We start from the raw sequence: 22807 nt of genomic DNA on the forward strand, positions 1-22807 counted from the left end.
ATAGCCTGACTCCACTCCAGCTGCAGAAAGCACCCACACTACCTAGACACTCGTTAAAACACAGATTTCTGGGCCCCACCCCAGAGTTTTTGACTCAGTAGGTTTGGGGTGGGAACCAAGAATTCCCCCTTTTATTAACCCTCTATAATACTTCCATCCAGATGACCACAGCTTAAAATGGATCATTACCTTTTGGCAGGTATTTAGTAATGCAGAGGAATGGATAAAATCCATACAACAGTTCAGAAAAGTTCACATCACCAACAGCTCAGAATATCTGATGCACCAACCCTACATTATTTAAAAAGAATCATCAGAAATTAAACACCACAAATAAGATTTTTTTATTTGTCACCATCAAATGTCTGAATTTTAAACAGATTCTTGGACTAGTGGCTCATATCCATCAGCTTGCTCAACTTTAGCACTGGTCTCATCCCCAGGAGCTTTTCCAGAACTCCCACCTCTACCACAAAGCCCCATGAGCTTTCCCAATTCAAACTTGGGCTTCTTCAGCATTTTTACTTTTTTCTTTTTTTTTTCTTTTTAAAGATTTTATTTATTTATTTGACAGAGAGAGATCACAAGTAGGCAGAGAGGCAGGCAGAGAGAGAGAGAGGAGGAAGCAGGCTCCCTGCTGAGCAGAGAGCCTGATGCGGGACTCGATCCCAGGACCCTGAGATCATGACCCGAGCCGAAGGCAGCGGCTTAACCCACTGAGCCACCCAGGCGCCCCAGCATTTTTATTTTCTAACAAAGACTATCATGGAGTGGACAAATGGGCTGACAAACTTTTTCTATACCTTTTCTGATGTTGTCTGGAATCAATTTATTGACCACTTCCTTCAAGTCATTTGTCAGTGGCTCTTGGGTCATGATCTCCATCATCTTTTTTCTGAATTTGGTGGACCTGTTTGTGCTGAGCCTAAGAGGTCTTCTGAAAAGGATTATTGCATTTTTTAGTAAAACCAACAGAAAACAGATGAAGCAAATAACCGTCAGTAGTCTTGACATAAACATGAGCTTCAATCATGGTCTGCTGTTTTTTGGCCATGGAGCACATTTTGCCACAGGTAAGATCCATGCCATGGAAATTAGTCAGGCAGTGTTTGCCCTGAACAACCTCGATAATTCGTTTGAATTTTCTAAACTCAGCTTCATCATTCTTCAGATCATCAAGGCTCCCATCAAAAACACAACCTTGAAGCCATCAGATGCAATTTTGGCTCCTTGAGTTCTTGTGACTAATGTTTTTCCAATATTTCTTATATTGAACATAGCTGGTGCTTTCACATCATACCAGTCTTTCTTAGAAAGTGGATCAACCACTTTCTTCTTGCCTCCCTTTTTGCCGCCTTTCTTAAGGCACTTGTTCTTGCCGACCGCCATGGTGATGCTCAGGGAGCAAAAAGGGCAAGAATTCTCATCTCTGACAAGTTCCCAGGTGATGCTGATGCTGCTGGTCAGGGGATCACGCTTTGAGGACCACTGACCTCATCCCTAACTACCCTGGACACAGCACGCCCCATTTGGATATGGTGTTTGCTCTTCACAATGGACAATCAGATCTGCTCCTTCGAAAACATCCTCGCAGCCAAGAGCAGAGCCCATCTGTTTGTTCATATAGTAGCAAGATGTCCAACAAATCCCCAAAGAAGCTAACGAGCAACGTGGATCCAACTCTTTATTGTCTGTCAGAGAAAAGGCATCCATGCTTGGTAATGAGCCCTTAGTTGCTCTGCTGGGCTCTGAGGCCAGAATAAAGCACCTTGTCACTTAGCTGGTAAAGGCCCTGGTGGAAGATATTGGACCAGAAGGCTTAACCACACCACAGTTTCCTGAATAGCACCCACTTAACACCCCATTAAATTGGGGGTACAGTGGATAGTTTCTACGTTCAGAACCCCATTTATTTCCAACTTGGTGGAGGGGATGTGTCCCTCATTGCACAAAAGCCTGGGGCAGGATGGCCACTCCTCCCACTCACCCATTCCATCAGTGACTGGCAGCTGCCCACACATCCTGACCCTGAATTAAGTGGGATCATGCTTTGTGGGAACAAGGGGCAATGATAAAATGCACCCAGGATCTCCCACCAGGATCTGCGAGGCCTGGGACACAGCTCCAAGCTGGGTGCGTAGTGAGGCCTCAAGAAATGCCAGCCTTGATGATTATGGGCGTGATTAAGAAGAGGACCCCAATCACGGCCTGCTTGTAGAACTCTCTCGCTTGATGCAGTGCATGGCCTCCTTGTGGGAGGAAATTAGCATTCTTGATAAACGCTTAAGCAATTTTCTGATAAACTTTAACAAGATTAAAACCCCTTTGGGGAAATCAACTACCCACACATTCAACTGATTATTAGACATTCTTTGTCTTGTATTCAGTTTAATAGTGATTATCCAACCATTCTCTTTTCCTGCAAAAATGTCCTTAACAAAAGGGAACTGTGACTTGGCTCTGTGGCAAGATGGAAATAAAATTTTGACACCTGCTTATAACTAATTTATCTGAAAAATTTAAAACAGTCATTATGGAGAAAGGACATAGGAATATGAGCCAATATTTACTGAGCACTCACAGCTTGCCAGATGTTATAGGAAAGGCTTTTGTAGAGCTTGGCTCCCTTTCTCTTCATCATGAGTTGGCTTTTAATAGCCCTGTCTTATAAGATGCTCAGAGAGGTGAAGCGACTTGCCCAAGATCACACAACCAGTCAATGGCAGAGCTGGACTTTGACTCCAAGCCTGAGTCTACAGTTGGAGCTAGCAATAATTTTATTCTTCTGCACCTGCGAGGAATTATAGTGGGAGATGGAAAGTGGGAGAGTCTTGGAGAGAGGAATGCCATAGGATGGTAGGACAGTAGGGGAGAGAGAAAGCCTATCCAGGAAGGGTCATGGAAGGGACCCTGGGGGGAGGAGGTGGCTCAGCCCAGAAGAGGAAGTAGGGGAGGGATACTGGAGGCAGTGAGAAGGAGCAAGGAGGAGAGCAGAGGCAGAGCCCAGGCCCAGGCAGGTTTGGCTTGAGTTCAACGTGGCAGCCGCAGGAGTGGGTCTCGGTCCTTTCAACAGTGAGGTGGCTGTCGTCATCTTGGGTTGTGGATCCTACCTGCTGCCCGTTGGCTTTTTAGGACTCTGGATCCCAGTTTTATCACTTAGCTATATGACCTTGACACATAGCTGCCTGGAGTGAAGATTTCCCCATCTGAAAATTGAGGGGGAACAATAGACTCTCTCCCATGGGATTGCTGTGAGGATAACTGGGGAAAGCCCCCCAAAGTAATTAGGACATGCCTGGCATCTCCGGAGGGCTCCGTAAAAAGGTGGGGTGCTCTTGTTTTATTTAATTAATTAATTTTTAGCAAAGTGTGGTTGACACACAGTGTTACTGCGGTTGTGGGTGCATAGAATGGTGGTTGCAGAAAGCCCTGTATTTAGGCTCCACTACCACTCTCTTTGCCTGATGTGTCCTCGTAATTAGATTTAGTTCAGGTGTTTTGGGGCAGGAGCACATCTCAGTTCATCACGTCACTTTGAACATTTTTGTTCACAACCTAAAAATGGGGTAGTCTCAGAGGAAGAGGTGGGGAGCACTGGACTGCCTGCAGAGGATCTCCTGAGGGACTTGATAAACATACGGATGCGGCAGGACCCCTGGGCCCCTGGGCCAGAAACCTGCCTGGTTAACCAATGACGTACGTTCCCTCACGCCTGCCACTCCAAGACATGGCCAGCAGATGGCAGTGCAGTCCGCACTTAGAATGCAGCTTCTGGGTTTCTGGAAAGATCTCAGGGTGCCGGGTTTCCTGTGAGTACAAGGTAACATCCATCAGGAGAGCTTGGTTCCTTAAGCTGCCTGCCTCCTGCTCTCCCATCTCGTCCCTTCAGAGGGACTGCTCTTGATGCCTCAAGACCTCAAAGTGGCCAGAAGTCACTTGGAGTTTCCTCAGCCAGAGATGACCCACTTCTGAGCGAGAGACCCCGCTTCTGAAAAGCTGACGAGAAGCAAGAGTAGGTCCCTGTGGGGACCAGTGTGACTGAGCCTGGAGCTGCCGGAGACAGACCCTGGGTCAGCCCCCTGTGAAAGGGGCTCAAAGGGACTGCTCTGTCTAGCAGATTCCGAGGGGCTGGAAGAGCTGAGCATCTTTCAAAGATTGGGGGGACACTGTGGGAGGTTTGGTCTGTGTGATACCCATCATAGTGAAATCATACTTCTACCTAGTCCATTCTTTTTTAATAGATTCCATTGAGGGGATTTTCAGGAGATGGGATCCACCGTATCTGAGAGGATGGTGTGAAATGAGCCTGGAGATGTGGGCAGGGGGGAGTTTTCACCCATGGGTGTGGTCAAGAGAAGTGGCCTAGAAAACAGAGAAGTCTGGGGCTCTAGGAAGAATCCTTATCGATATATTTTGCTATTGAGGCAGACACTGCTGGTTGCTTATACAAGACCACATCTCCCCTTCTTCCTTACTAGCAGAAGTGGTCACCTGTCCAGAGCTCTGGGCAATTAGTCTAGGCCAATGAGCTGTGAGCTAATAATGCTGGCTGGGTGTGTAAGTCTGGATTCAGACAGGAAGAGAAAAACCCCATGGTAATTTGAACAGGGAGAGTTTAATATAAAGAATTATTAACTATAACAGAGGATTGCAGTAATGGGGGAGTGGCTAGGAAGAAGCAAAGAGGATAGGATAGGATAAGGAGCAGCCACTTCTGCTTATCCTATCTAGTTCATTCAAAATGAACTAGAGCTTGGAGGCGTCTCTGCACAGGCAATGGGTCCCCCATTGCTGGGGGAGTCAAAGCTGGGGGGCGCTGCTGGCAGGGCTGCCACCTGCCAGAGGACCCGGGGACTGGAGGAGCTGTTCATGTGGGATGAGGCTGCAGAGTGAGCACCCCCAAATCAGGAAGGGTGTGGGTCCTGGGGGTAGCAGGGGGTGGGTGGGTGGGGGGAACCTTTAAAAGGGATTAGGTCTGTCTGGCTTGTCCCTTTTATACTTTGATTTTCTTTTCCTATAAACTGGGTCCAGAATAAAGAGCACTTGGAGCAGAACTGCGGCTGATGGGTAATATAAATGAGAGATGAACCATTGTGGTGATAAGCCACTCGGATTTGGGGTTGTTTGTTTCATAGTACAACCTGGTGAAACCTGGCCACTACACACTAAGAACTTCTTATGTACTAATTGCCAGTTAAAGTAAGGAGAAGATTTCTCTGTTTCTTAAAAGACTGAGGAGGTTAAGAATGATGGCTAAAGAAAGAACTAGTAAGGTCTTATTCAAAGGAAAGGGGAAAGAGTCTTACAAATGCTTCCTGGACAGAAATACTGGTACTTACAGATTTGTTTCAGGGTCAAGAGAGGAATAAAAAGAATAGAAAGGAAAGGAGAAAGAGAAAGGTAAGACTTTATGGGAAAAGCAAAGAAAGTTTGAGAATACAGTGTTTCTATACCACTCAACAGACTCCCGGATGTTGCCCAGGAGAATAAGAAGAATATTATCAAACCGTGAAAGCCTAGTTTGCTGCTTACCTAAAGACCAAGTCGAGTTGCCCACGTGAGACACCAGGCAGATCATCTCCCTGTCCAGGAGACAGGATTTGGAGCCACTGTGTTCTCTCTCAACGGCATCTTAAGATGCCTCGTCCGTCCTCATCAGCAAGCACACGGGCTTCCCACTGAATTCCAGCTTCAGAGTGACCTTTGAGGTATCCCCAGGGATGCACAAAGTTAATAGCTTTTATTTTGAATCAGACACTTCAACACCTAGTCTCTCAGTTTCGCGAGGACCCAGCTACTGGCTTTCGTAAAATGTGGCAACAGACAGAAGCAATCGGCTCGGATGGGTGTGAGGAGGGGGAGGGCTGCGGGAAAGCCCCCGGTGACCCTCTCTTTCAGCAGCAGCAGCAGAGACAAATGCTGGAGTGAGGCACAGAAAAACATACTGTGGATCGTGAATTTAACTGATTTGAGCACATTGGAGAGTGTCTTCCGGATACAACGATATCTGCAACCCATTTAAGGGAAACTTTGAGATTCCCTGCCTATCTCCCAGATATTACATAGGTCCGGTTTCCCAAAAGCTAGGCAAGAGGATCTGGAAAGTTCTGGCCAGCGTCTTTCCTTGGAAAGATGAGGACAGAGAGCAGAGGTGGATTGAGTTAAGGAAGGTCACAGCTGGAGTCTGTCTTCAAGCCCCGGGTGGTGGGAATCTGAGGTGTAGGAAGGACCCAGGAACCTTACACCCTTATGTTCTCTGGGCTCCTCACCCAGACCGACAACCTGAAGGCAAGATGGAGAGACGACAGGTGGGAACAATACTCTGACATTACCCTCGCACAACGCCAGCTGAGCAGAGATAAATAAATTAAATCTCACTGGATAAAGGTGGCCCAAGTCTTTGCCATGTGTCACAGGTCACAAAGGGATGCAGAGAAACTGAATCGAACGACTCATTGGGCTGACATAAGTGACGATGCTGCCTTGTGTATCCTGCAGACAGAGAATATACCTTCCGTTGAAACACCCATGAGAGTTTTATAAAAAATTTTATAAAAAGCTTTTATAAAAATTGACCATGGCTATAAAGGAAATGCCAACCCCTTTCCCCAAGACAGAAATTGCAGAGACCTCGTTGGCCACCAAGTAATAAAACAGGAAATTAAAACAAGAGCAGAAATGAAACCAAAACCCCCACCATGTGGAAAATCTAAAACCCCCTCCTCAAAAATTTCAAACTCCATTTGGGAACAAAAGGAAGTCGAAATGGCAAGTTGAACCAGATTGGGGGGAGGGGAGGGAGGGAATGAAAACCTTGTGTGTCAAAAACAGTGGGATACAGCTAAAACCATATTGAACAGAAAATGTAGTTCAAAATGTTTATATTTCTGAAAAAGAAAAAGAAGAACAAGGAGGAGGGAATCAAGCATTCATCCTGGGAAGACGTAAAATGAGCAGCAAAATCAATCCAGGGGATGAAGGACAGAAGGAAGACAAGCAGAAATTAATGAATCCGAAAACACAACAAAAGGGAGAATTGATAAATTGAGAGGCTGATTCATTGTGGGAAAGAGCCCCACACAGGAAAACAGACGAGCCGCCAGCCTGCTTCATCACAGGGGCCAAACACAGACAGAGAAGGCACGATTAGGAATGGGCAATGACAGACTAGCGTGATAGGAGAAGATTTTAATATGTATTTTTAATTACATAAATAATGCGTGGATAGATGTGCTTTCGAAACAGGAGTCAAATAATAAGAAAAAATAGGGTAAAAATTTAAAGCCCTCTAAGTTAATTTGCTGGGGCTGCCTAATGACATACCATGGAGTTGGGGGGCTTATGCAACAGAGACGTATTTTCCTACGGTTCTGGAGGCTGGAAATCTGAGATCAAGATGCTGCAGGGTTGGTTTGCTCTGAGCCTCTGTCCTGTGTCCTCTTGTTGTCTCTTCACACGGCCCTCCTGCTGCACGAGTGTCCCTGGAAGCGGAAGGCCGAACGCCTTCTTCTGGTAAGGACACCAGCCAGTTTGGATGAGGACCTACCCTAACAGTCTCGTTCTAACTTGATCACCTCATTAAAGGCCAATGAGGTGGCCTGTGTCCAAACGCAGTCCCATTCTGAGGTACTGGCCATTAGGACTTACACAGGAATCTGAGTGGGGACACAGTTCAGCCTGTCAAATAATTTCCACCTTCTTCCCCTCAAGTCCTACCTCTTTCCCTGAAAGTGTCTTGACTCATTAGGCCCTCCCATGATATTCGGGGGTGCCCAGGACAAAGGTGAGACTGACACTCACATGCCAAATGTCTAAATTTTTTTCTGTAAATCCCGCAGCTAACAAACACTTCAGTAAGAACGTCCTATCCTCCTACCTCTAGACAAAGGCACCTGCGTGTTGACTGGAAAACTGGGTTCGGATTTAGAATTTCTGAACTCTCCAGAGTTCTTTGCCAGAATGTGGTGGGAGGAGCACCCTTCTCTTCCCACACTTGACTGTCCCAGTCTGTCCCACGAGGACCTTGGGTACACCTGTGTGCATGGGGACTCCAACCTGGACCTCCAAGCTCCTCTCCTACCTCAAACACTGTGCCTTGGCTACTGCTTGGATGTTCCAGGGGTCACATTATCCTCAGGTGGAGGTACCTGGGTGAGGCTCCCACATACCCTGGGAGGGACCCTATTCCTGGGAGCCTGACCTAGAAGGAAGGCTCAGGCTCTAGAAGGGTAAGTCCCCTGGACTGTTGTGTGAGGAGCATCTGGAGGTGGCTTGAGTGGGTCCCTTGGAAGTGCAAGCCCAAGGCAGAGTCATCTCTTGCTTGGATCTAAGGATAATATAAAAATGCTACAACCACATGGTACTGGGTGTCTTCTCAGACCATTTTACATCCATTTCACATATAAAAATGAGACTTTAGTTCCAAAAGGAAAGCTTATTTAAGGAAAATGGATTTTCCATTTTTCTGAGACTTGTGTCCCTCCCCCTTATGTCTTATAGGTTTTTCCATGTCAGCATATATAGATCTTCTTTATTCTCTTTAACTGTTGCATTTAACACAAGGCAATGTTAATCCCCTTGAAAATTAGGATGATTTCAAGCCAAAATAAGTTAAAAGATACAAGTTACCAAAATTGATTAAAGAAGAAACAAAACAGCTAAGTTGGAAGTAGCTGAGGAAGCCGTCCAAGTGAACTTCATAGTTTGTCTCAAATCTACAAGCAACAGGTCATTCCAAAGCTCTTCGAAGTCTCCTAGAGCATAAAGGAATAAGGTGCACTGCCCAGTTAGTCTTCTGAAGGGTACCAGTATTGCTGTGGATTGAACTGTGTCCTCTCCCCAAAGTCATATGTTGAAACCCTAACCCCCAGTGTGGTGGTATTGGGATGTTGGGCCTTTGTGGGGGTGGTTAGGTGTGGATGGGGTTCTGAGGATGTAGCCCTCTTACACAAGAGAGATCTCCCTTTCTCTCGGCCATATTGAGACAAGATAATGGCCATCTGTAAGCTGAGATCTGGACCCTTATTAGGAGCTGAATTGGTCAACACCTTGATTTGGGACTTCTCAGCCTCCAGGTCAAAATTTAAAACCGAGAACTGTGAGACATAAATTTCTGTTCTGTAAGTCACCCAGGTTATGGTATTTTGTTCTAGCAACCTGAGCTAGGACACAGCAGCCAAAAGAAATTCACAGACTAATTGTATCGAGGAATACTGAAGCAGAACATCTCTATGAAAGATTAAGAGGTAGAATCCAGTAATATAATTAAAGAATAACAACCAATTGCCAGATGGTGGGAGGTTGACACACAGAAATCAGTTCTTTTTTTTTCTTTTTTAAAGATTTTTATTTATTTATTTGACAGAGAGAGATGGTGAGAGAGGGAACACAAGTAGGGCGAATGGGAGAGGGAGAAGCAGGCTCCGTGCTGAGAAGAGAGCTGAGTAGAGAGCCCGTTGCCCAGGACCCTGGGTTAATGACCTGAGTTGAAGACAGACACTTAATGACTGAGCCACCCAGGCACCCCAGAAATCAGTTGCTTCAATCATATTTCTATGTATTGCCAATCAACAATCAGAAACTGAAATTAGAAACACAATACCATTGCTAATAGCTCTAAAACTTGCAATATTTAGGTACAAATCTAACAAAACAGGCAAAATTTATATGATGGAAACTATGAAATGTTATGAAGTCAAATACCTCAATAACGGGAGAGACAGATTGTGCTCATGGATTGGATGACTCAACATATCCAAAACGATATTTCTTCCCAGATTTTTTCATAGGTTTAACATAATTTGTATCAAATTTCCAGTAGGAGTTTTTGTAGGTGCAGACCAGCTGATTCCAAAATGAATGCCGAGGTAAATGGACCAGATGAGTTAAAAAACACTTGAAGAGTGAAGTTACAGGAATCAGACAACCTGACTTTACTAGTTGTTATGTAGCTACAGTAATCAACAAAGTGGTGTTTGTGTAGGGATAAACACATAAATCAAGGGAATGGAATAGAATTCAAAAATAGATCCATATAAGTTTGATCAACAGATTCTTGACAAAGGAGCAAAAGCAACACAATGGAGGAAGGATAGTCCTTTCAACAAATAGTGTTGGCACGGTTGGACTTAGAAAGGCAAAAATAATGAACCTTGACCTAAACTGTATGTTGCAGGCAAAAATTAACTCAAAATGAATCATAACTCTAAGCATAAAATGCAAAACTATAAAACCTTTAGATGAAAATATAGGAGAAAATCTTCATGACATAGGGCTTAGTGAACTCGAGATCTTCGACATTAGACCAAAGCACAAGCCATAAAAGAAAAATAATTGATAAGTGGGACTTCATCAAAAGTAAAAACTTTTGATGTGTGAAAGACCCTGTTAAGAAAGTGAAAAGACAAGCCACAATCTGGGAGAAAATATGGACAAATCACATAGCCCGCAAAAGACTTGTATCCAGAATGTAGAAAGAACTCTCTGGACTCAACATTAAGATAACAATCAAATTAGAAAATATGTGAAAGACTTGAATGCACATTTCACCAGGTAAGATGTAGAGATGGAAAATAAGCACACAAAAAGGTGTTAATAGGTGTTAGGAAAATGCAAGTTAAAGCCACAATGGTGTATCATTACACACCTGTTAGGATGATTAAAATTAAAAATTCTGACAATACCAAGTCCTAGTGAGTACACCCTTTGGTATAGCCCTGACTAAGAGAGCCACAGTAATGTCTCATATACCCAGTAAACAAATAAATAACCCAAACAAACCAGGATATGTGGGAGAAACCCAAAATGGCATACAAAGAACAACAAACCAATCTGGGTTACAAGTGAATAAGATAATCCCACTGAACGCTATGGGGAGTAAAAGAACTAACTAAAGTAATGTTGGAAAACAGTATTTAGGCTGGATACTCTATTTAGAAAATATATGTTTACTGGTATTGTACAAAAAAGCAGATACTTTGTGGACAATGAGAGACAGGTTTCTCACTGTCAGAAAAAGTAAAGAGATAGAATGAACCCTGGGTGGTGTTGGACCAGAATTCGAAATATAAGGATGAAAAAAAAAAAAAAAACGAAATATAAGGATGAACCCAAGGGTTTTAATATATTTACGGATGGATAAACAGAAATAAATGGATGCATGTATGAATGTGTTCCTCCATGCATGTGTATTTCCCCGTTCCCCGCTCCGACGTCTCAGAAGGCAGTGACATCCCACTGGCAACAGGCACATCGAGATATTTAGTATCCAGATTGTGGCCTCTATATACCATTTTCCTATTTAAAAAAAATTAAAGAGGAGCACCTAGTGGCTCAGTCAGTTGAGCAACCGACTCTTGATTCCAAGGTGATGGGACTGAGCCCCTCACACTGGGGGCTCAGTGGGGAGTCTGCTTAGGATTTTCTCTTTCTCTCCCTGTGCCCCTCCCCATGTGCTTGGGCCCATGCTCTCTCCCTCTCTCAAATGAGTAAGTGGATCTTAAAAAAAAAAAAAAAAAAAAGGAAAGAAAAGAAATTCACATTTCAGAAAAAAAAATTAAAAAAGAGAAAGTTCCTTGGAGAAATGATTAATTCCAGAGCTTGGCTAGAGAAAGTAAAACATGAACCTGGAACATATTATGGTGCTAGAGAGAAAGGAGGTGTGTGGAAAATGTTGGGGCCATAGTAAAAAGATATAGAAGGCAACCTGAATTATTCCTAATAGCTTAAAGCAGGGACTATTTGAGCAACAAAATAAAGATTGGATTACAACCCTGTTCTGTTTCCTCCCATAACTGTTATCATCTCTTAATTAACTGTATAATTAACATATTATGTTTTTGTTTATGGCCTCTCTCTCCCCACTAGAACATAAGCTTTACGGAGGTGGGGATTTGGGGGTCTGTTTTGTTTACTGATATAGGCCAAGAGCCATAACAACACCTGGCATATAGTGCAGACTTAGTAAATATTTGTGGAGAGTAAATTTTTTCTCTTCCTCCGTTGGCATGTAGATTGGGGAAATTGAATGTTCTAATGGAAACAAAAAGAGTTTTTCCAAATAATTAAACACGAAAAGAGCCAGCACCACCTGATTCTCTGCCTCAGCACATCTGAGACTCACAAAGACAGTCAGGGGTGGTCTTGGGGGAGCTGAGCAGCCTGGGACATTGCCCTGAGGAGGACATGGGCACCTGGGAGTACAACTTCCAAGGAACACTTTGGAAGATATTCCTCTCAAAAGGATGCTTAGAACACCTGGGGTTATTTCGGTGCAGTCACTTTAGCATGATCATTTTAAACACCATTGGTATCCTTATCGCAGCTGAAACCCCCCCACCCTTGGGAGGTTGACATTAGGCGCCCAGTTTATGGATAAGGGAAAGAAAGCACGGAGGAGGTGAGCGTATCAGTTTTTGAGGGCTATTGTAAAAAGGACCACAAACTGGGTGGCTCAGACAACAAATATTTATTGCCTTTCAGTGATGGAGGCCAGAAGTCTGAAATCAAGGTGTCCACAGGGCTGCTGCCTCCGAGACTTTGGGGAGAACCTTCCTTACCTCTTCCTAGCTTCTGTGAGCCTCCAGAATTCTTCAGCTTTTGTAACTACGTCAGTTCCAGCTCTGTCTCTGTCATCAGATGGCTGTCTTCACATCTTGCCTCTGTGTGTCTGTGTCTGTGTCCAAATTTCCCCTTTAAATAAGGGCACCAGTCATATTGGATTAGGGCCCCTCCTCATGACCCTATTTTAATTTGATGACTTCCATCAAGACCCTATTTCCAAGTAAGGTCATGGGGGCAAATTTGGAGGTACTGGGGCTAAAATTCAGCACATCTTTTTTTGGAGGACAGAATTCAGCTCATAGCAGTAAGTTACTTCACATCATGGAATATTAGCACTAAAAGGGACTTTTGTTATTGGAGCCACCCCACTCTTTACTCCCTCTACATGACCTTAACCACGAGTAGGGTATGATCACTCTAATGTGAGATTGAATTTTCTTTGCTAATATTTTGTTGAGGATTTTCACATCTATAATCATCAGAGATGTTGCCCTATAGTTTTCTATATAGAAAGCTTTTTGGAGCCACCCACTCTCTACTCCCTCTACACGACCTTAACCATGAGTAACGTCTCCTAAAATGGAAAATGCCATTAACAATGGCAAAGGTCATTTCAGTCTACCAGGTCTTCCATCCCTGCAGTCCTCGACTGGCCTCCAAAAGGCAGGCCCTCTGGGTCTTCTCCTGTTTTTTGCTGCCTTGGGTTTCTATCCTCCTGACTTAACATTTCATGACTCATCTCCCTCCCGAGTACCCTCTGGAGCCCCAATAGACAGCTTAGAACCATCAGAAAGAGTGAGAATGGGGGGAGACACCCTTTGGGGAGCTCTGTGATTTGAACAGGAGAAACTTGAAAGTGAAATGCAGGGACTCCTGAGCATGTGCAGCACAGGCAGAGGTAAAGATATGGAGATGATTAACAACTGACTATAAATTGGAGGAGCTATGTGATAAGGGCCTAGGGCAGCCTGTAACTGGGGAAAAGATTGGAGTATTAGGTTAAGAGCTAAGAGACTTCAAATCAAATCACCAGGTACTTATTAAGTGCTCAACTCAGTATTGCAATAAGACATGGGTGACACAAAGACATACAATATCTCTTTCCTGCCTTCAAGGAAATTCTAATTTACTTAAGGAGGTTAGACATAAAACTCAGGAAAAGTCAGACAACAAAATATTTAAATAGTAATCTACAATACCACAAGATCAGTTGTTAAATGAACTGTAGAGCTCATAAGAAGCTTTTAGAATTCTGAACCAGGAGATATTATTTGCTTGCTTATGATCTAGATAGGTGCATATTTTCTTGCCGGAGAGAGGAAGGGTTAACTGAACAGGGAAAACCAATGAAACTTAGAGTTTTTTTTGTGTTTTTTTTTTTTTTTTAACAGAGACCTACAAGATTGATAAACCTGTAGTCAGACTAAGAAAAAAAAGAGAAGACTCAAAATCAGAAATCAAAGAGAAGGCATTACAACAGATGACACAGAAATAAAAAGGATAATAAGAGTACCATAAACAATTATATGTCAGTAAATTGGGTAAGCTAGAAGAAATGGTTATGTTCCTAGAAATATACAACCAATCAAGACTGAATTATTAAGAAACAGAAAGTCTGAGCAGACCTATAACTAGAAAAGAAATTAAATCAGTGATCTAAGGTCTCCCAGCAAAGAAAAGCCCAGTACCAGATGGCTTCACTGAGAATTCTACCAAACACTTAAAGAATTTATGCTGATCCTTCTCAAACTCTTCTAAAATACTGAAGAGGAGGGAACATTTCCAAATGCATTTTATAAGCCCGATGTTACCCTGATACCAAAGCCAGGCAAAAACAGTACAAGAAAAGAAAACTATAGGGCAACATCTCTGATAATTATAGATGTGAAAATCCTCAACAAAATATTAGCAAAGAAAATTCAATCTCACATTAAGGTGATCATACCCCATAACCAAGTGAGATTTATCCATGGAATGTAAGGATATTTCAACACATATAAATCATACAACATATTAACAGAATGAAGAATAAAAATTGTATGATCATCCTAATAGATGGCAGAAAAAGCACCAAGTTCAACACTTTTTCATGATAAAAAACAACAACAACAAATGAGGAAAAGAAGGAAACTACCTCAACATAATAAAGCACATTGTGAAAATTCCACAGCTAATTGTACTCAATAGTGAAAGACTGAAATCTTTTCCTCTAAGATTAGGGACAAGGCAAAGTTGCCAACTATCACCACTTCTATTAAACATAGTACTTGAAGTCCTACCTAGAGCAATTAGACAAGGAAAAAAAAAAATTAAAGACATCCAACTCAGAAAGGAAGAAGTAAAATGACCTCTGTTCAAAGATGACATGAAGTTATATGAACCCAAATGTTCCAAACAAAAAAACCTGTTAGAACTAATAAACAAAATAAGCAAAGCTACAGAATGCAAAGTCAACGTACAAAATTCCATCACATTTCTATGTTAAAAACGAAAACTCCAAGAAAGAAATTAAGAAAAACAAACCCATTTACAATAGCATCATAAGGAATAAACTAATTAGGAATAAACTTAACCAAGGAAGTAGAAGACCTTGTACAATGAAAACTATAAAACATTGCAGAAAGAAATTGAAGAGGACACAGATAAATGGAAAGACAGCCCGAGTTCACGGATGGAAAGACTTAATATTATTAAAATGTCCATACTACCCCAAAAGATCTACAGATCCAATGCAATCCCTACCAAAATCTTAATGGCTTTTTTTTTTTTTTTTTTTGCAGAAATAGGAAACAACAACAACAACAACCCTAGAATGCACATAGAACCACAAGGATCCCAAATAGCCAAAAAATCTGGGGAAAGCAGAACAAAGCTGAATTCAAAGCACTTTATACGTTCTTAATTTGAAGCATATTACAAAGCCATGGTGATCAAAACAATACTGTACTGGCATAAAGACAGACATCTACACCAGTGGAAGAGGATATAGAGCTCAGAAGTAAACTCATGCATGTATGGTCAAATGATCTTCCAGAAGGGTGCCATAACTACATAATGGGGAAATTATAGTCTTTAACAAACAGTACTGAAAAAACTGGGTATCCAGATACAACAGAATAAAATTGGACTCTTTATCTTATACCAGACACAAAAATAAATTGAAAATGGATTAAGGACCCAAATGTAAGATCTGGAACTATAAAACTCCTAGAAGAAAACACAGAGGAAAAGCTTTGTAACGTTAATCTCAGCAGCAATTTCTTTGATATGGCACAGGAAGCACAGGGGACAAAAAAAAAAATAGACAAATATGATTATGTTAAACTATAAAACTTTTGCATATCAAAGGAAACAATCAACAGAGTGAAAGACAGTCTATAGAATGAAAGAAAATATTTGCAAACTATGTATCTGATAAGGAGTTAATATCCAATATATGTAAGGAAATCCTACAACTCAATAGCAAAACAAAATAAAACAGATAACCCTACTAAAAATGGGCAAAATTTGAATAGGCATACAAATGGCCAACTAATATATGAAAAGATGCTCCATATTATTAACCATCAGAGAAATGTAAATGGAAACCACATGAAATATCACCCCACACTTGTTAGGATGACTAGTATAAAACAAACCAACAAACCATAAAATAACAAATGTTGGTGAGGATGCAGAAAACTTGGAATCCTGGTGCTCTCTTGGTGGGTATGCTTAATGGTCCAGCCACAATGGAAAACATAGAATTTTTTGGAAAGATTAAAAATAGAATTCTCATATGATCGAGCAATCTCCTCTCTGGAGATTTATCCAAAGGAATTGAAAATAGTACCTCAAAGAGATATTTACACTCCCATGTTCACTGCAACATTATTCACAATAGCCAAGCGGTGGGAACAAACAAAATGTCCATTGATGGATGAATAGATGAAGAAAATACGGTGTTTACAATCAATGGAATATTACTGAGCTCTGAAAAGAAGAAAATCCTACTATATGCTACGACATGGATCACCTCTGAGGACATTATACTAGGTGAACTAAGACAGTCCTAGAAGGACAAATATTGCATAATTCCACTTATTATCTAAAGTAGTCAAACTCATAGAAGCAGAAAGTGGAGTCTTGGTTTCCAAGGGCTGGTGGGGAGGGGAAAATGAGGAATTGCAGCTCTTTCCAGTCATGCAAGATGAAACAGTTCTAAGGTTCTGCTGTACAGCAATGTATATACAGTTAACAATACTGTACTATGCACTTAAAGATTTGTTAGGAAGGTAGAATTCATGTTTTGTGTGTGTGTGTGTGTGTACGTGTGTGTGTGTGTGTGTTTTATCACAATAAAACAAATTTTAGAAACAATTAAAATAAACATCACTATATCAAAGAATGACTGAGCAGGACAATCACAGAAAGCTCTGGATGGGGAATCAGAAGACAACTTGAAGCCTAAGGCGTGTGTTAGCCCTAATAATTGCTCCTGTTTATTGAACCCTGACTGCAGACTCAGCAGTTAACTTTGTACGTAACTCATTTAACTCTGTCAAGAGTTTCATGGGTTGCTATTGTTACCTTCTGCAACAATTTAAACCAACTCTAGCCTCTGTGATAGATAAATCCCCAAAGCTCATGCTAAATAGGGCAGAAGTTCATTTCTGCTCTTCTGAAGTCCAAAGGATGGTCGGGATTGGCTCTGCTTCTTTGCTCTATACAATCATTCAGAGACTCAGGCTGCTGGAGGCTCTGCCTCAACACATTTATCTCAAGTCTCCTTGGGTGTCAACATCCAGCTTCAGCTACAGGGAAAGTTGGGGTGGCGGGGGGCGGGGCGGGAAGAGAGAGAGGGAGACAGAGATAGAGAGAATCATACTGGTGGTGCTTTATGGGCTCTGCCCAGAATGGCACACATTACTTCTGCCCCCAGTCCATTTGCCAAATGGTCACACATACTTAAAAGGGAAGCTGGGAGACACAGATGTGTGTCCAGGAGGAAAGATTAATGTTTTGTGGATAGCCATCTGGTCAGACTCTCCCACACCTTCCTTTTTTCAAGGGAGGGAACTTGGACTCAAGGAGATTCAAGGTCACACAGTGAGTAAAGAGAAGTCAAGAGACACCACTGAAACTAGTTGATGGAGCAAAAAAAAATAAGTTGAGAATATAGTATCTAAAATTATGCACTTTACAACAGAGGAACAAGAAATATTAAGTTATATAACTAGCTTGAGAGAGGGATGGTAAGTGGGACAGTTTCATGAGCTTAACCCTCATGAAGTTGGTAATTTTGTTTAAAATTGGTAAATTTTAAAAAGGGAAAATGGAAACATTACTTGATATTTGGAGGTATCCAGAACTAAAACCAAACATTTAAGGAATTAAAAGTTGTTCCCTCTGTGACCATTGCTTCTTATAGAGGCCCTTTTGTACATTTGAGTTTTAAAGCATATATTCTGTTACTTTGATTGACACATTTAAATTTATATTTTGACAAAATATAAATAATAATTACTTGTGTAAAAAATCCAAACAATACAAATGGCACAAGAGGGGAAATCAAGACCTTACAACTTTATAAACCCTTTCTTCCCACTCTCCAGAGGTACCCTCTGTTTCCAGGATTTTGGGTAAACTCCAAGAAGTTTCCTCCATACAGCTAAGTATGCGTGTATGTGTCCCTATCATTTTAGATAAAAGAAGATAATACTGTACTTTCTGTCCTATAGTTCACCCTTTTCACTTGCCTTGATATTTTTCATGCTTGCACACAAAGTCATTCTTCTTAATGCTTTCCTTTGCGTGGATGCATCATAATTGGTTTACCAGTCCTAATCAAAGGTCACCTGGGCTGTTTTCAGCTTTTGTTCTTGTTTTGCTATTACAAATAATGCCATAAAAAGCAACCTATGCAAGGTGTCCATCTCTGTGTGTTAGATGAATAGACCTGGAGAAATGGGATTTTGTGCATTAGGAGCCCAAGTAATCAAAGGCACTGTAAGAAGTCTCGTAAATACAGATGGAACCATCTTATGTATTCTTCTTGGAAGCAAAACATACATGCAGAAAAAGCATAGAAACAGTAAGTGTATGCTCACAAAGTGAACTCACCCAGCCAGCACAGGGAACAAATTCCAGAGCCCAGGAGACCTTTGTGTCCTCTTCCAGTTACCCATCCTCTCTGACATGGCACACACTCTTCCTGACTTTCACTTCCATATGAATTAATTTTGTTTTTGAACTCTGTGTCGGTGGAATTACACGGCTTGGACCCTTTCATGTCAGGTTTCTTTAACTAAGCCCTCTCTTGGCAGGATTCATCTACATTATTGCCTGTAGCTGAAGTTCATTTGTGTCCACTGCTGTATAATATTCCATGGTTAAATATTCCATAATTTACCCAACTGTGATTGACGGACATTTGGGTTATTTTCAGTTAGGGGTTATTAGGAAAGGTGCTTTATCCTGGTAGGTATGTATCATTTGTTGGCCGTGTGAAGGCATTTCCACTGGGCATCTACGGAGGACTGGAATTGTGGGGTCCTGGGCATGTGCACGGTCCACTCTGGGACATCTTTCCCGTGGTTGTACCAACTTACACTCCCACCAGCAGTGGACATGTGTTCGTGCCAACATTCCACGTTCTTGCCAACACAGATTTTTATTTGTGTTTTTCATTTGAACCATTTTGTATTAACTTAAAATGATTTTACGCAGGGGCAGGGGCAGTTCATGGAGCACAGCTCATGACTGAATGATGGGCCTAGATGGCTTGTTAGCAGTGGAGGGGTGGGGATGGAAGAAAGCTGGGCTTGATTGGGTCTGGGGACTCAGGTGATGGCTCTGGGCCTAGCCCAGCACCCCAACACCCCAAGATAGGATGGAATGACAAGAGCATCCTTGTAAAGATTTTATTTATTTGAGAGAGAGAGAGAGAGAGAGAGAGCATGCACACTTGAGGAGGGGGAGCAGCGGGGGAGTAGAGCGGGGGGAGAGAGGGACAGGATCTCAAGCAGGCTCCATGCTGAGTGCAGGAGCCTGATACAAGGCTGGATCTTAGCTTAGCTGAAACCAAGAGTCGGACACTTAACTGACTGAGCTATCCAGGCGCCCCAGCAAGAGCATCCTTTTAAAAACAGCCTTCCCGTCCCTGGGATTTTTGCTGATAGGTCTGCACTAAGGGCCCCAGGAGATCTCTTAAGGCGGGAAGAAAGCCTACCCTAAGGGAAGTGGAGATGTGAGCCCTGGATTCTTTAGTGGTCCCGGGTGGGAAATCGGTTTCTTCTGGCCCATAAAGCAGTTGTCTGTTCTGCTGTGTTTTACTACCAGCGTGGCCTGGCAAGCTGCCAGAAGCAGACCCAGGGGCATGTGCTGGGCTGTGGGATGTCTGCAATAGACCCCAGGGAAGCCCTCAAGATGCCTTTACAGATGCCTTTGTCACACAGGCCCCGTGTACCCCCCAAACCCAGTCAGCCTGAGGGGTATGTCCCAGCCTGCAGTTAGGGGACAGGTCAGAGTTTCAGGATAGATCTGGACTGAAGACGTAGATGTCAGAGTCATTGCAACCAGTGACGGTCTTCCAGGCAGTGGGGGCTGAAACCCCTTTCCTGCCTACACTGACCGGAGTGGATACTGAGGTTTGCAGCGCCCACAAGAGCAGAGCTGAAGATGAGTCAGCTGGCAGCTGAAGTGGGGGCTGCCCACTTCTGGTCCCCAGAACATACCTAGAGTCTGAGGCCAGCAGTGTGGCTGGTGGCCCACGGAGCCAGAGAACAGAAAACCCCTTGAGAAGTGAGAGGTAGTGCAGCCCCTAAGATCACCCTCCCTTCGGACACCCACAGCAAGTTGGAAGGTCCCGGAGACCACGCATACATTCTGTAACTCGCTAAAGGACTTCTAGGACGCACAGAAACCTATTCATCTCATGGTGACAATTTGTTAAAGGTAAATGATGCCATTTAAAGTAAGCCAAGGGAAGAGGTTCATAGGGCAGAGCCCAGGAAAGTTCCAAACACAGAGCTTCAGTTACCTTCTCCTTGTGGATACTGGGACTGGCTTACTCCCTCCCCCACCCTTCTACCCCCTGCATCAGCGCGTAACAAGGTACCCAAGGTGTTGCCTATCAGGACACTCACCCAAGCCTTGGTGTCCAGTCTTTACCAGGGCTTCATCCGTTGGCACTACTGACCACCTGTGTGGGTGACTGCCTTCTGCCACCCCTTCAGGGGTCCAGCTGATGCCACATAACCCAAAGCACCCACCACAGATCACACTGCTCCCCTGGCTTGGTCCAGTGCCCCCAGGTAGACAAAGAAACTCTGCTCCGGCAAGACTTCCCAAGGGCTTAGAGATTAGCTCTTGGGCTGAGGACAGAGATCAGACTGCTCTTCAAGCAAGACTGAAATGTTTACTGTAGAAGCCCCCCACTCCACTGCCTGATTCCACCAGTGCTCAGGTCCCAGCTCAGGGGGGAGGGGGAGAGAGTGTAAGAGGAGGGACCCTGAGCACATACCCATGGGCTAAATGATGGAAGCGTCTCCTTCAATTGTTGCATTCCATTTCAGGGTATTGATTTTCCAGCTGTACCTGTACATATACATGCAGGATGGACTAAAAGTGATGTATGGATAAAGCTATCCACCAGCACTATGTGCCGTCCAGAGCTCTGCCGAGCTGGAGAGGGAGCTGAGCTGCCAGGTATTGGAGATGCTGATCACAGCAACAACAAGCCAAAACGAAAGCAAGCGGGAAGGCTTCAGTCACTCTGATAGTGTAGGCAAGAGGCTCCAGCCGGATAGCACCGAGAGCCTCCTCTGCCCTTCCCCCTTTGAAACGGCATGCTGGTGGATCCAATGGATCCGTGTAGACGTGGGGACCATCTCACAGTTGAGGAAGCCCCCAGTAAAAGCCTCTGGCAGTTTTATGGACCCTGGGCCAGCGGGGAGTGGTAGGGGGATGGGCTGGGAGGGAAAGTGCTGAGAACTGAGTCATGGTTGGGGAGGAGGGTGTGCAAGGCGACCCCCTTCTCTCCCTGGGAAGGACCCTCAGCAGAGGCACCTAAAGAAGACCGCTGCTCATGGCTTCACCGGGAGAGACTTAGGGTGGAAGATGCCTGGGCCAGGAATGCAACTATGCAAATATGCAAAGAGCAGGAAGGGCTGGAAGCTACCCCAGATACAACCGGCATTGGCTGCTCCCCAGGTCTGGGAGGGGAGGCCAGGCTTCCGCCAGGAGGCCTGTCAGCTAAAGCCTTTCTGGTTGCCTGTTGTCAGGCCTCAGAAAGCATGTGTAAGGTTTGGGTGCAAATGCCAGACTTTGGTTAAAATGAGGAGGTGGACTCCTTCTTTATAAAAACAAATTACTGGAAACAACGGAAGAGCCCATCAGTAAAGAATTGGTTGGATACATTGTGGCATCTCCCCACCAGGAAATCCTATGCTTCTATAAGAGGAAGTTGGGGTGCCTGGGTGGCTCAGTGGGTTAGAGTCTGTGCCTTCAGCTCAGGTCATGGTCCTGTGATCGAGCCCTGAATCGGGCTCTCTGCTCAGCAGGGAGCCAGCTTCCCTTCCTCTCTCTCTGCCTGCCTCTCCCTCTCTGCCTGTCAAATAAATAAATAAAATCGTAAAAAAAAAAAAAAAAAAAAGAAAGAAAGAAAGAGGAAGTTGGGGGCGCCTGGGTGGCTCAGTCGGTTAAAGCTTCTGCCTTGGGCTCTGGTCATGATCTCCGGGACCTGGGATTGAGGCCCGCATCTCGGGTCCCCTGCTTGGCTGCTCAGTGGGGAGGCTGCCTCTCTCTCTCTGATTTTCTCTCTCTCTTTCCCTCTGCCCCTCTCCACCCCTCAATCTCTCTCTCAAATAAATAAATGAAAATCTTAAAAAAAAAAAAGAGGAAGTTGTCTTGTACATACACAAGCGTGGAATTCTGTGTAGCTGTAAGTGGCGGTGTGTGTGTGGGGAAGTCAGGGAAGAGGAGAGGGGAACTACAGCTTGCAGTCAAGAGGAGGGTTTCCAGGGACGCCTGGGTGGCTCAGTGGGATAAAGCCTCTGCCTTCGGCTCAGGTCATGATCTCAGGGTCCTGGGATCGAGCCCCACACCAGGCTCTCTGCTCAGCAGGGAGCCTGCTTCCTCCTCTCTCTCTCTCTCTGCCTGCCTCTGCCTACTTGTGATCTCTGTCTGTCAAATAAATAAATAAAATCTAAAAAAAAAAAAAAAAAAAAAGGAGGGTGTCCAGGGCAGCATCTTAGTTTGGCGGAAG

The 22807-nt window shown here is 43.7% G+C and overlaps 1 pseudogene; it reads right to left on the reverse strand.

Moving 5' to 3' along the window:
- Nucleotides 1-365: 365 nt before the first annotated feature.
- Nucleotides 366-1389, reverse strand: LOC122915568 (annotated as a pseudogene).
- Between the last annotated feature and the right edge of the window lie 21418 nt (nt 1390-22807).

This window comes from Neovison vison, chromosome 8 (assembly GCF_020171115.1).
Source record: "Neovison vison isolate M4711 chromosome 8, ASM_NN_V1, whole genome shotgun sequence".
NCBI lineage: Eukaryota > Metazoa > Chordata > Mammalia > Carnivora > Mustelidae > Neogale > Neogale vison.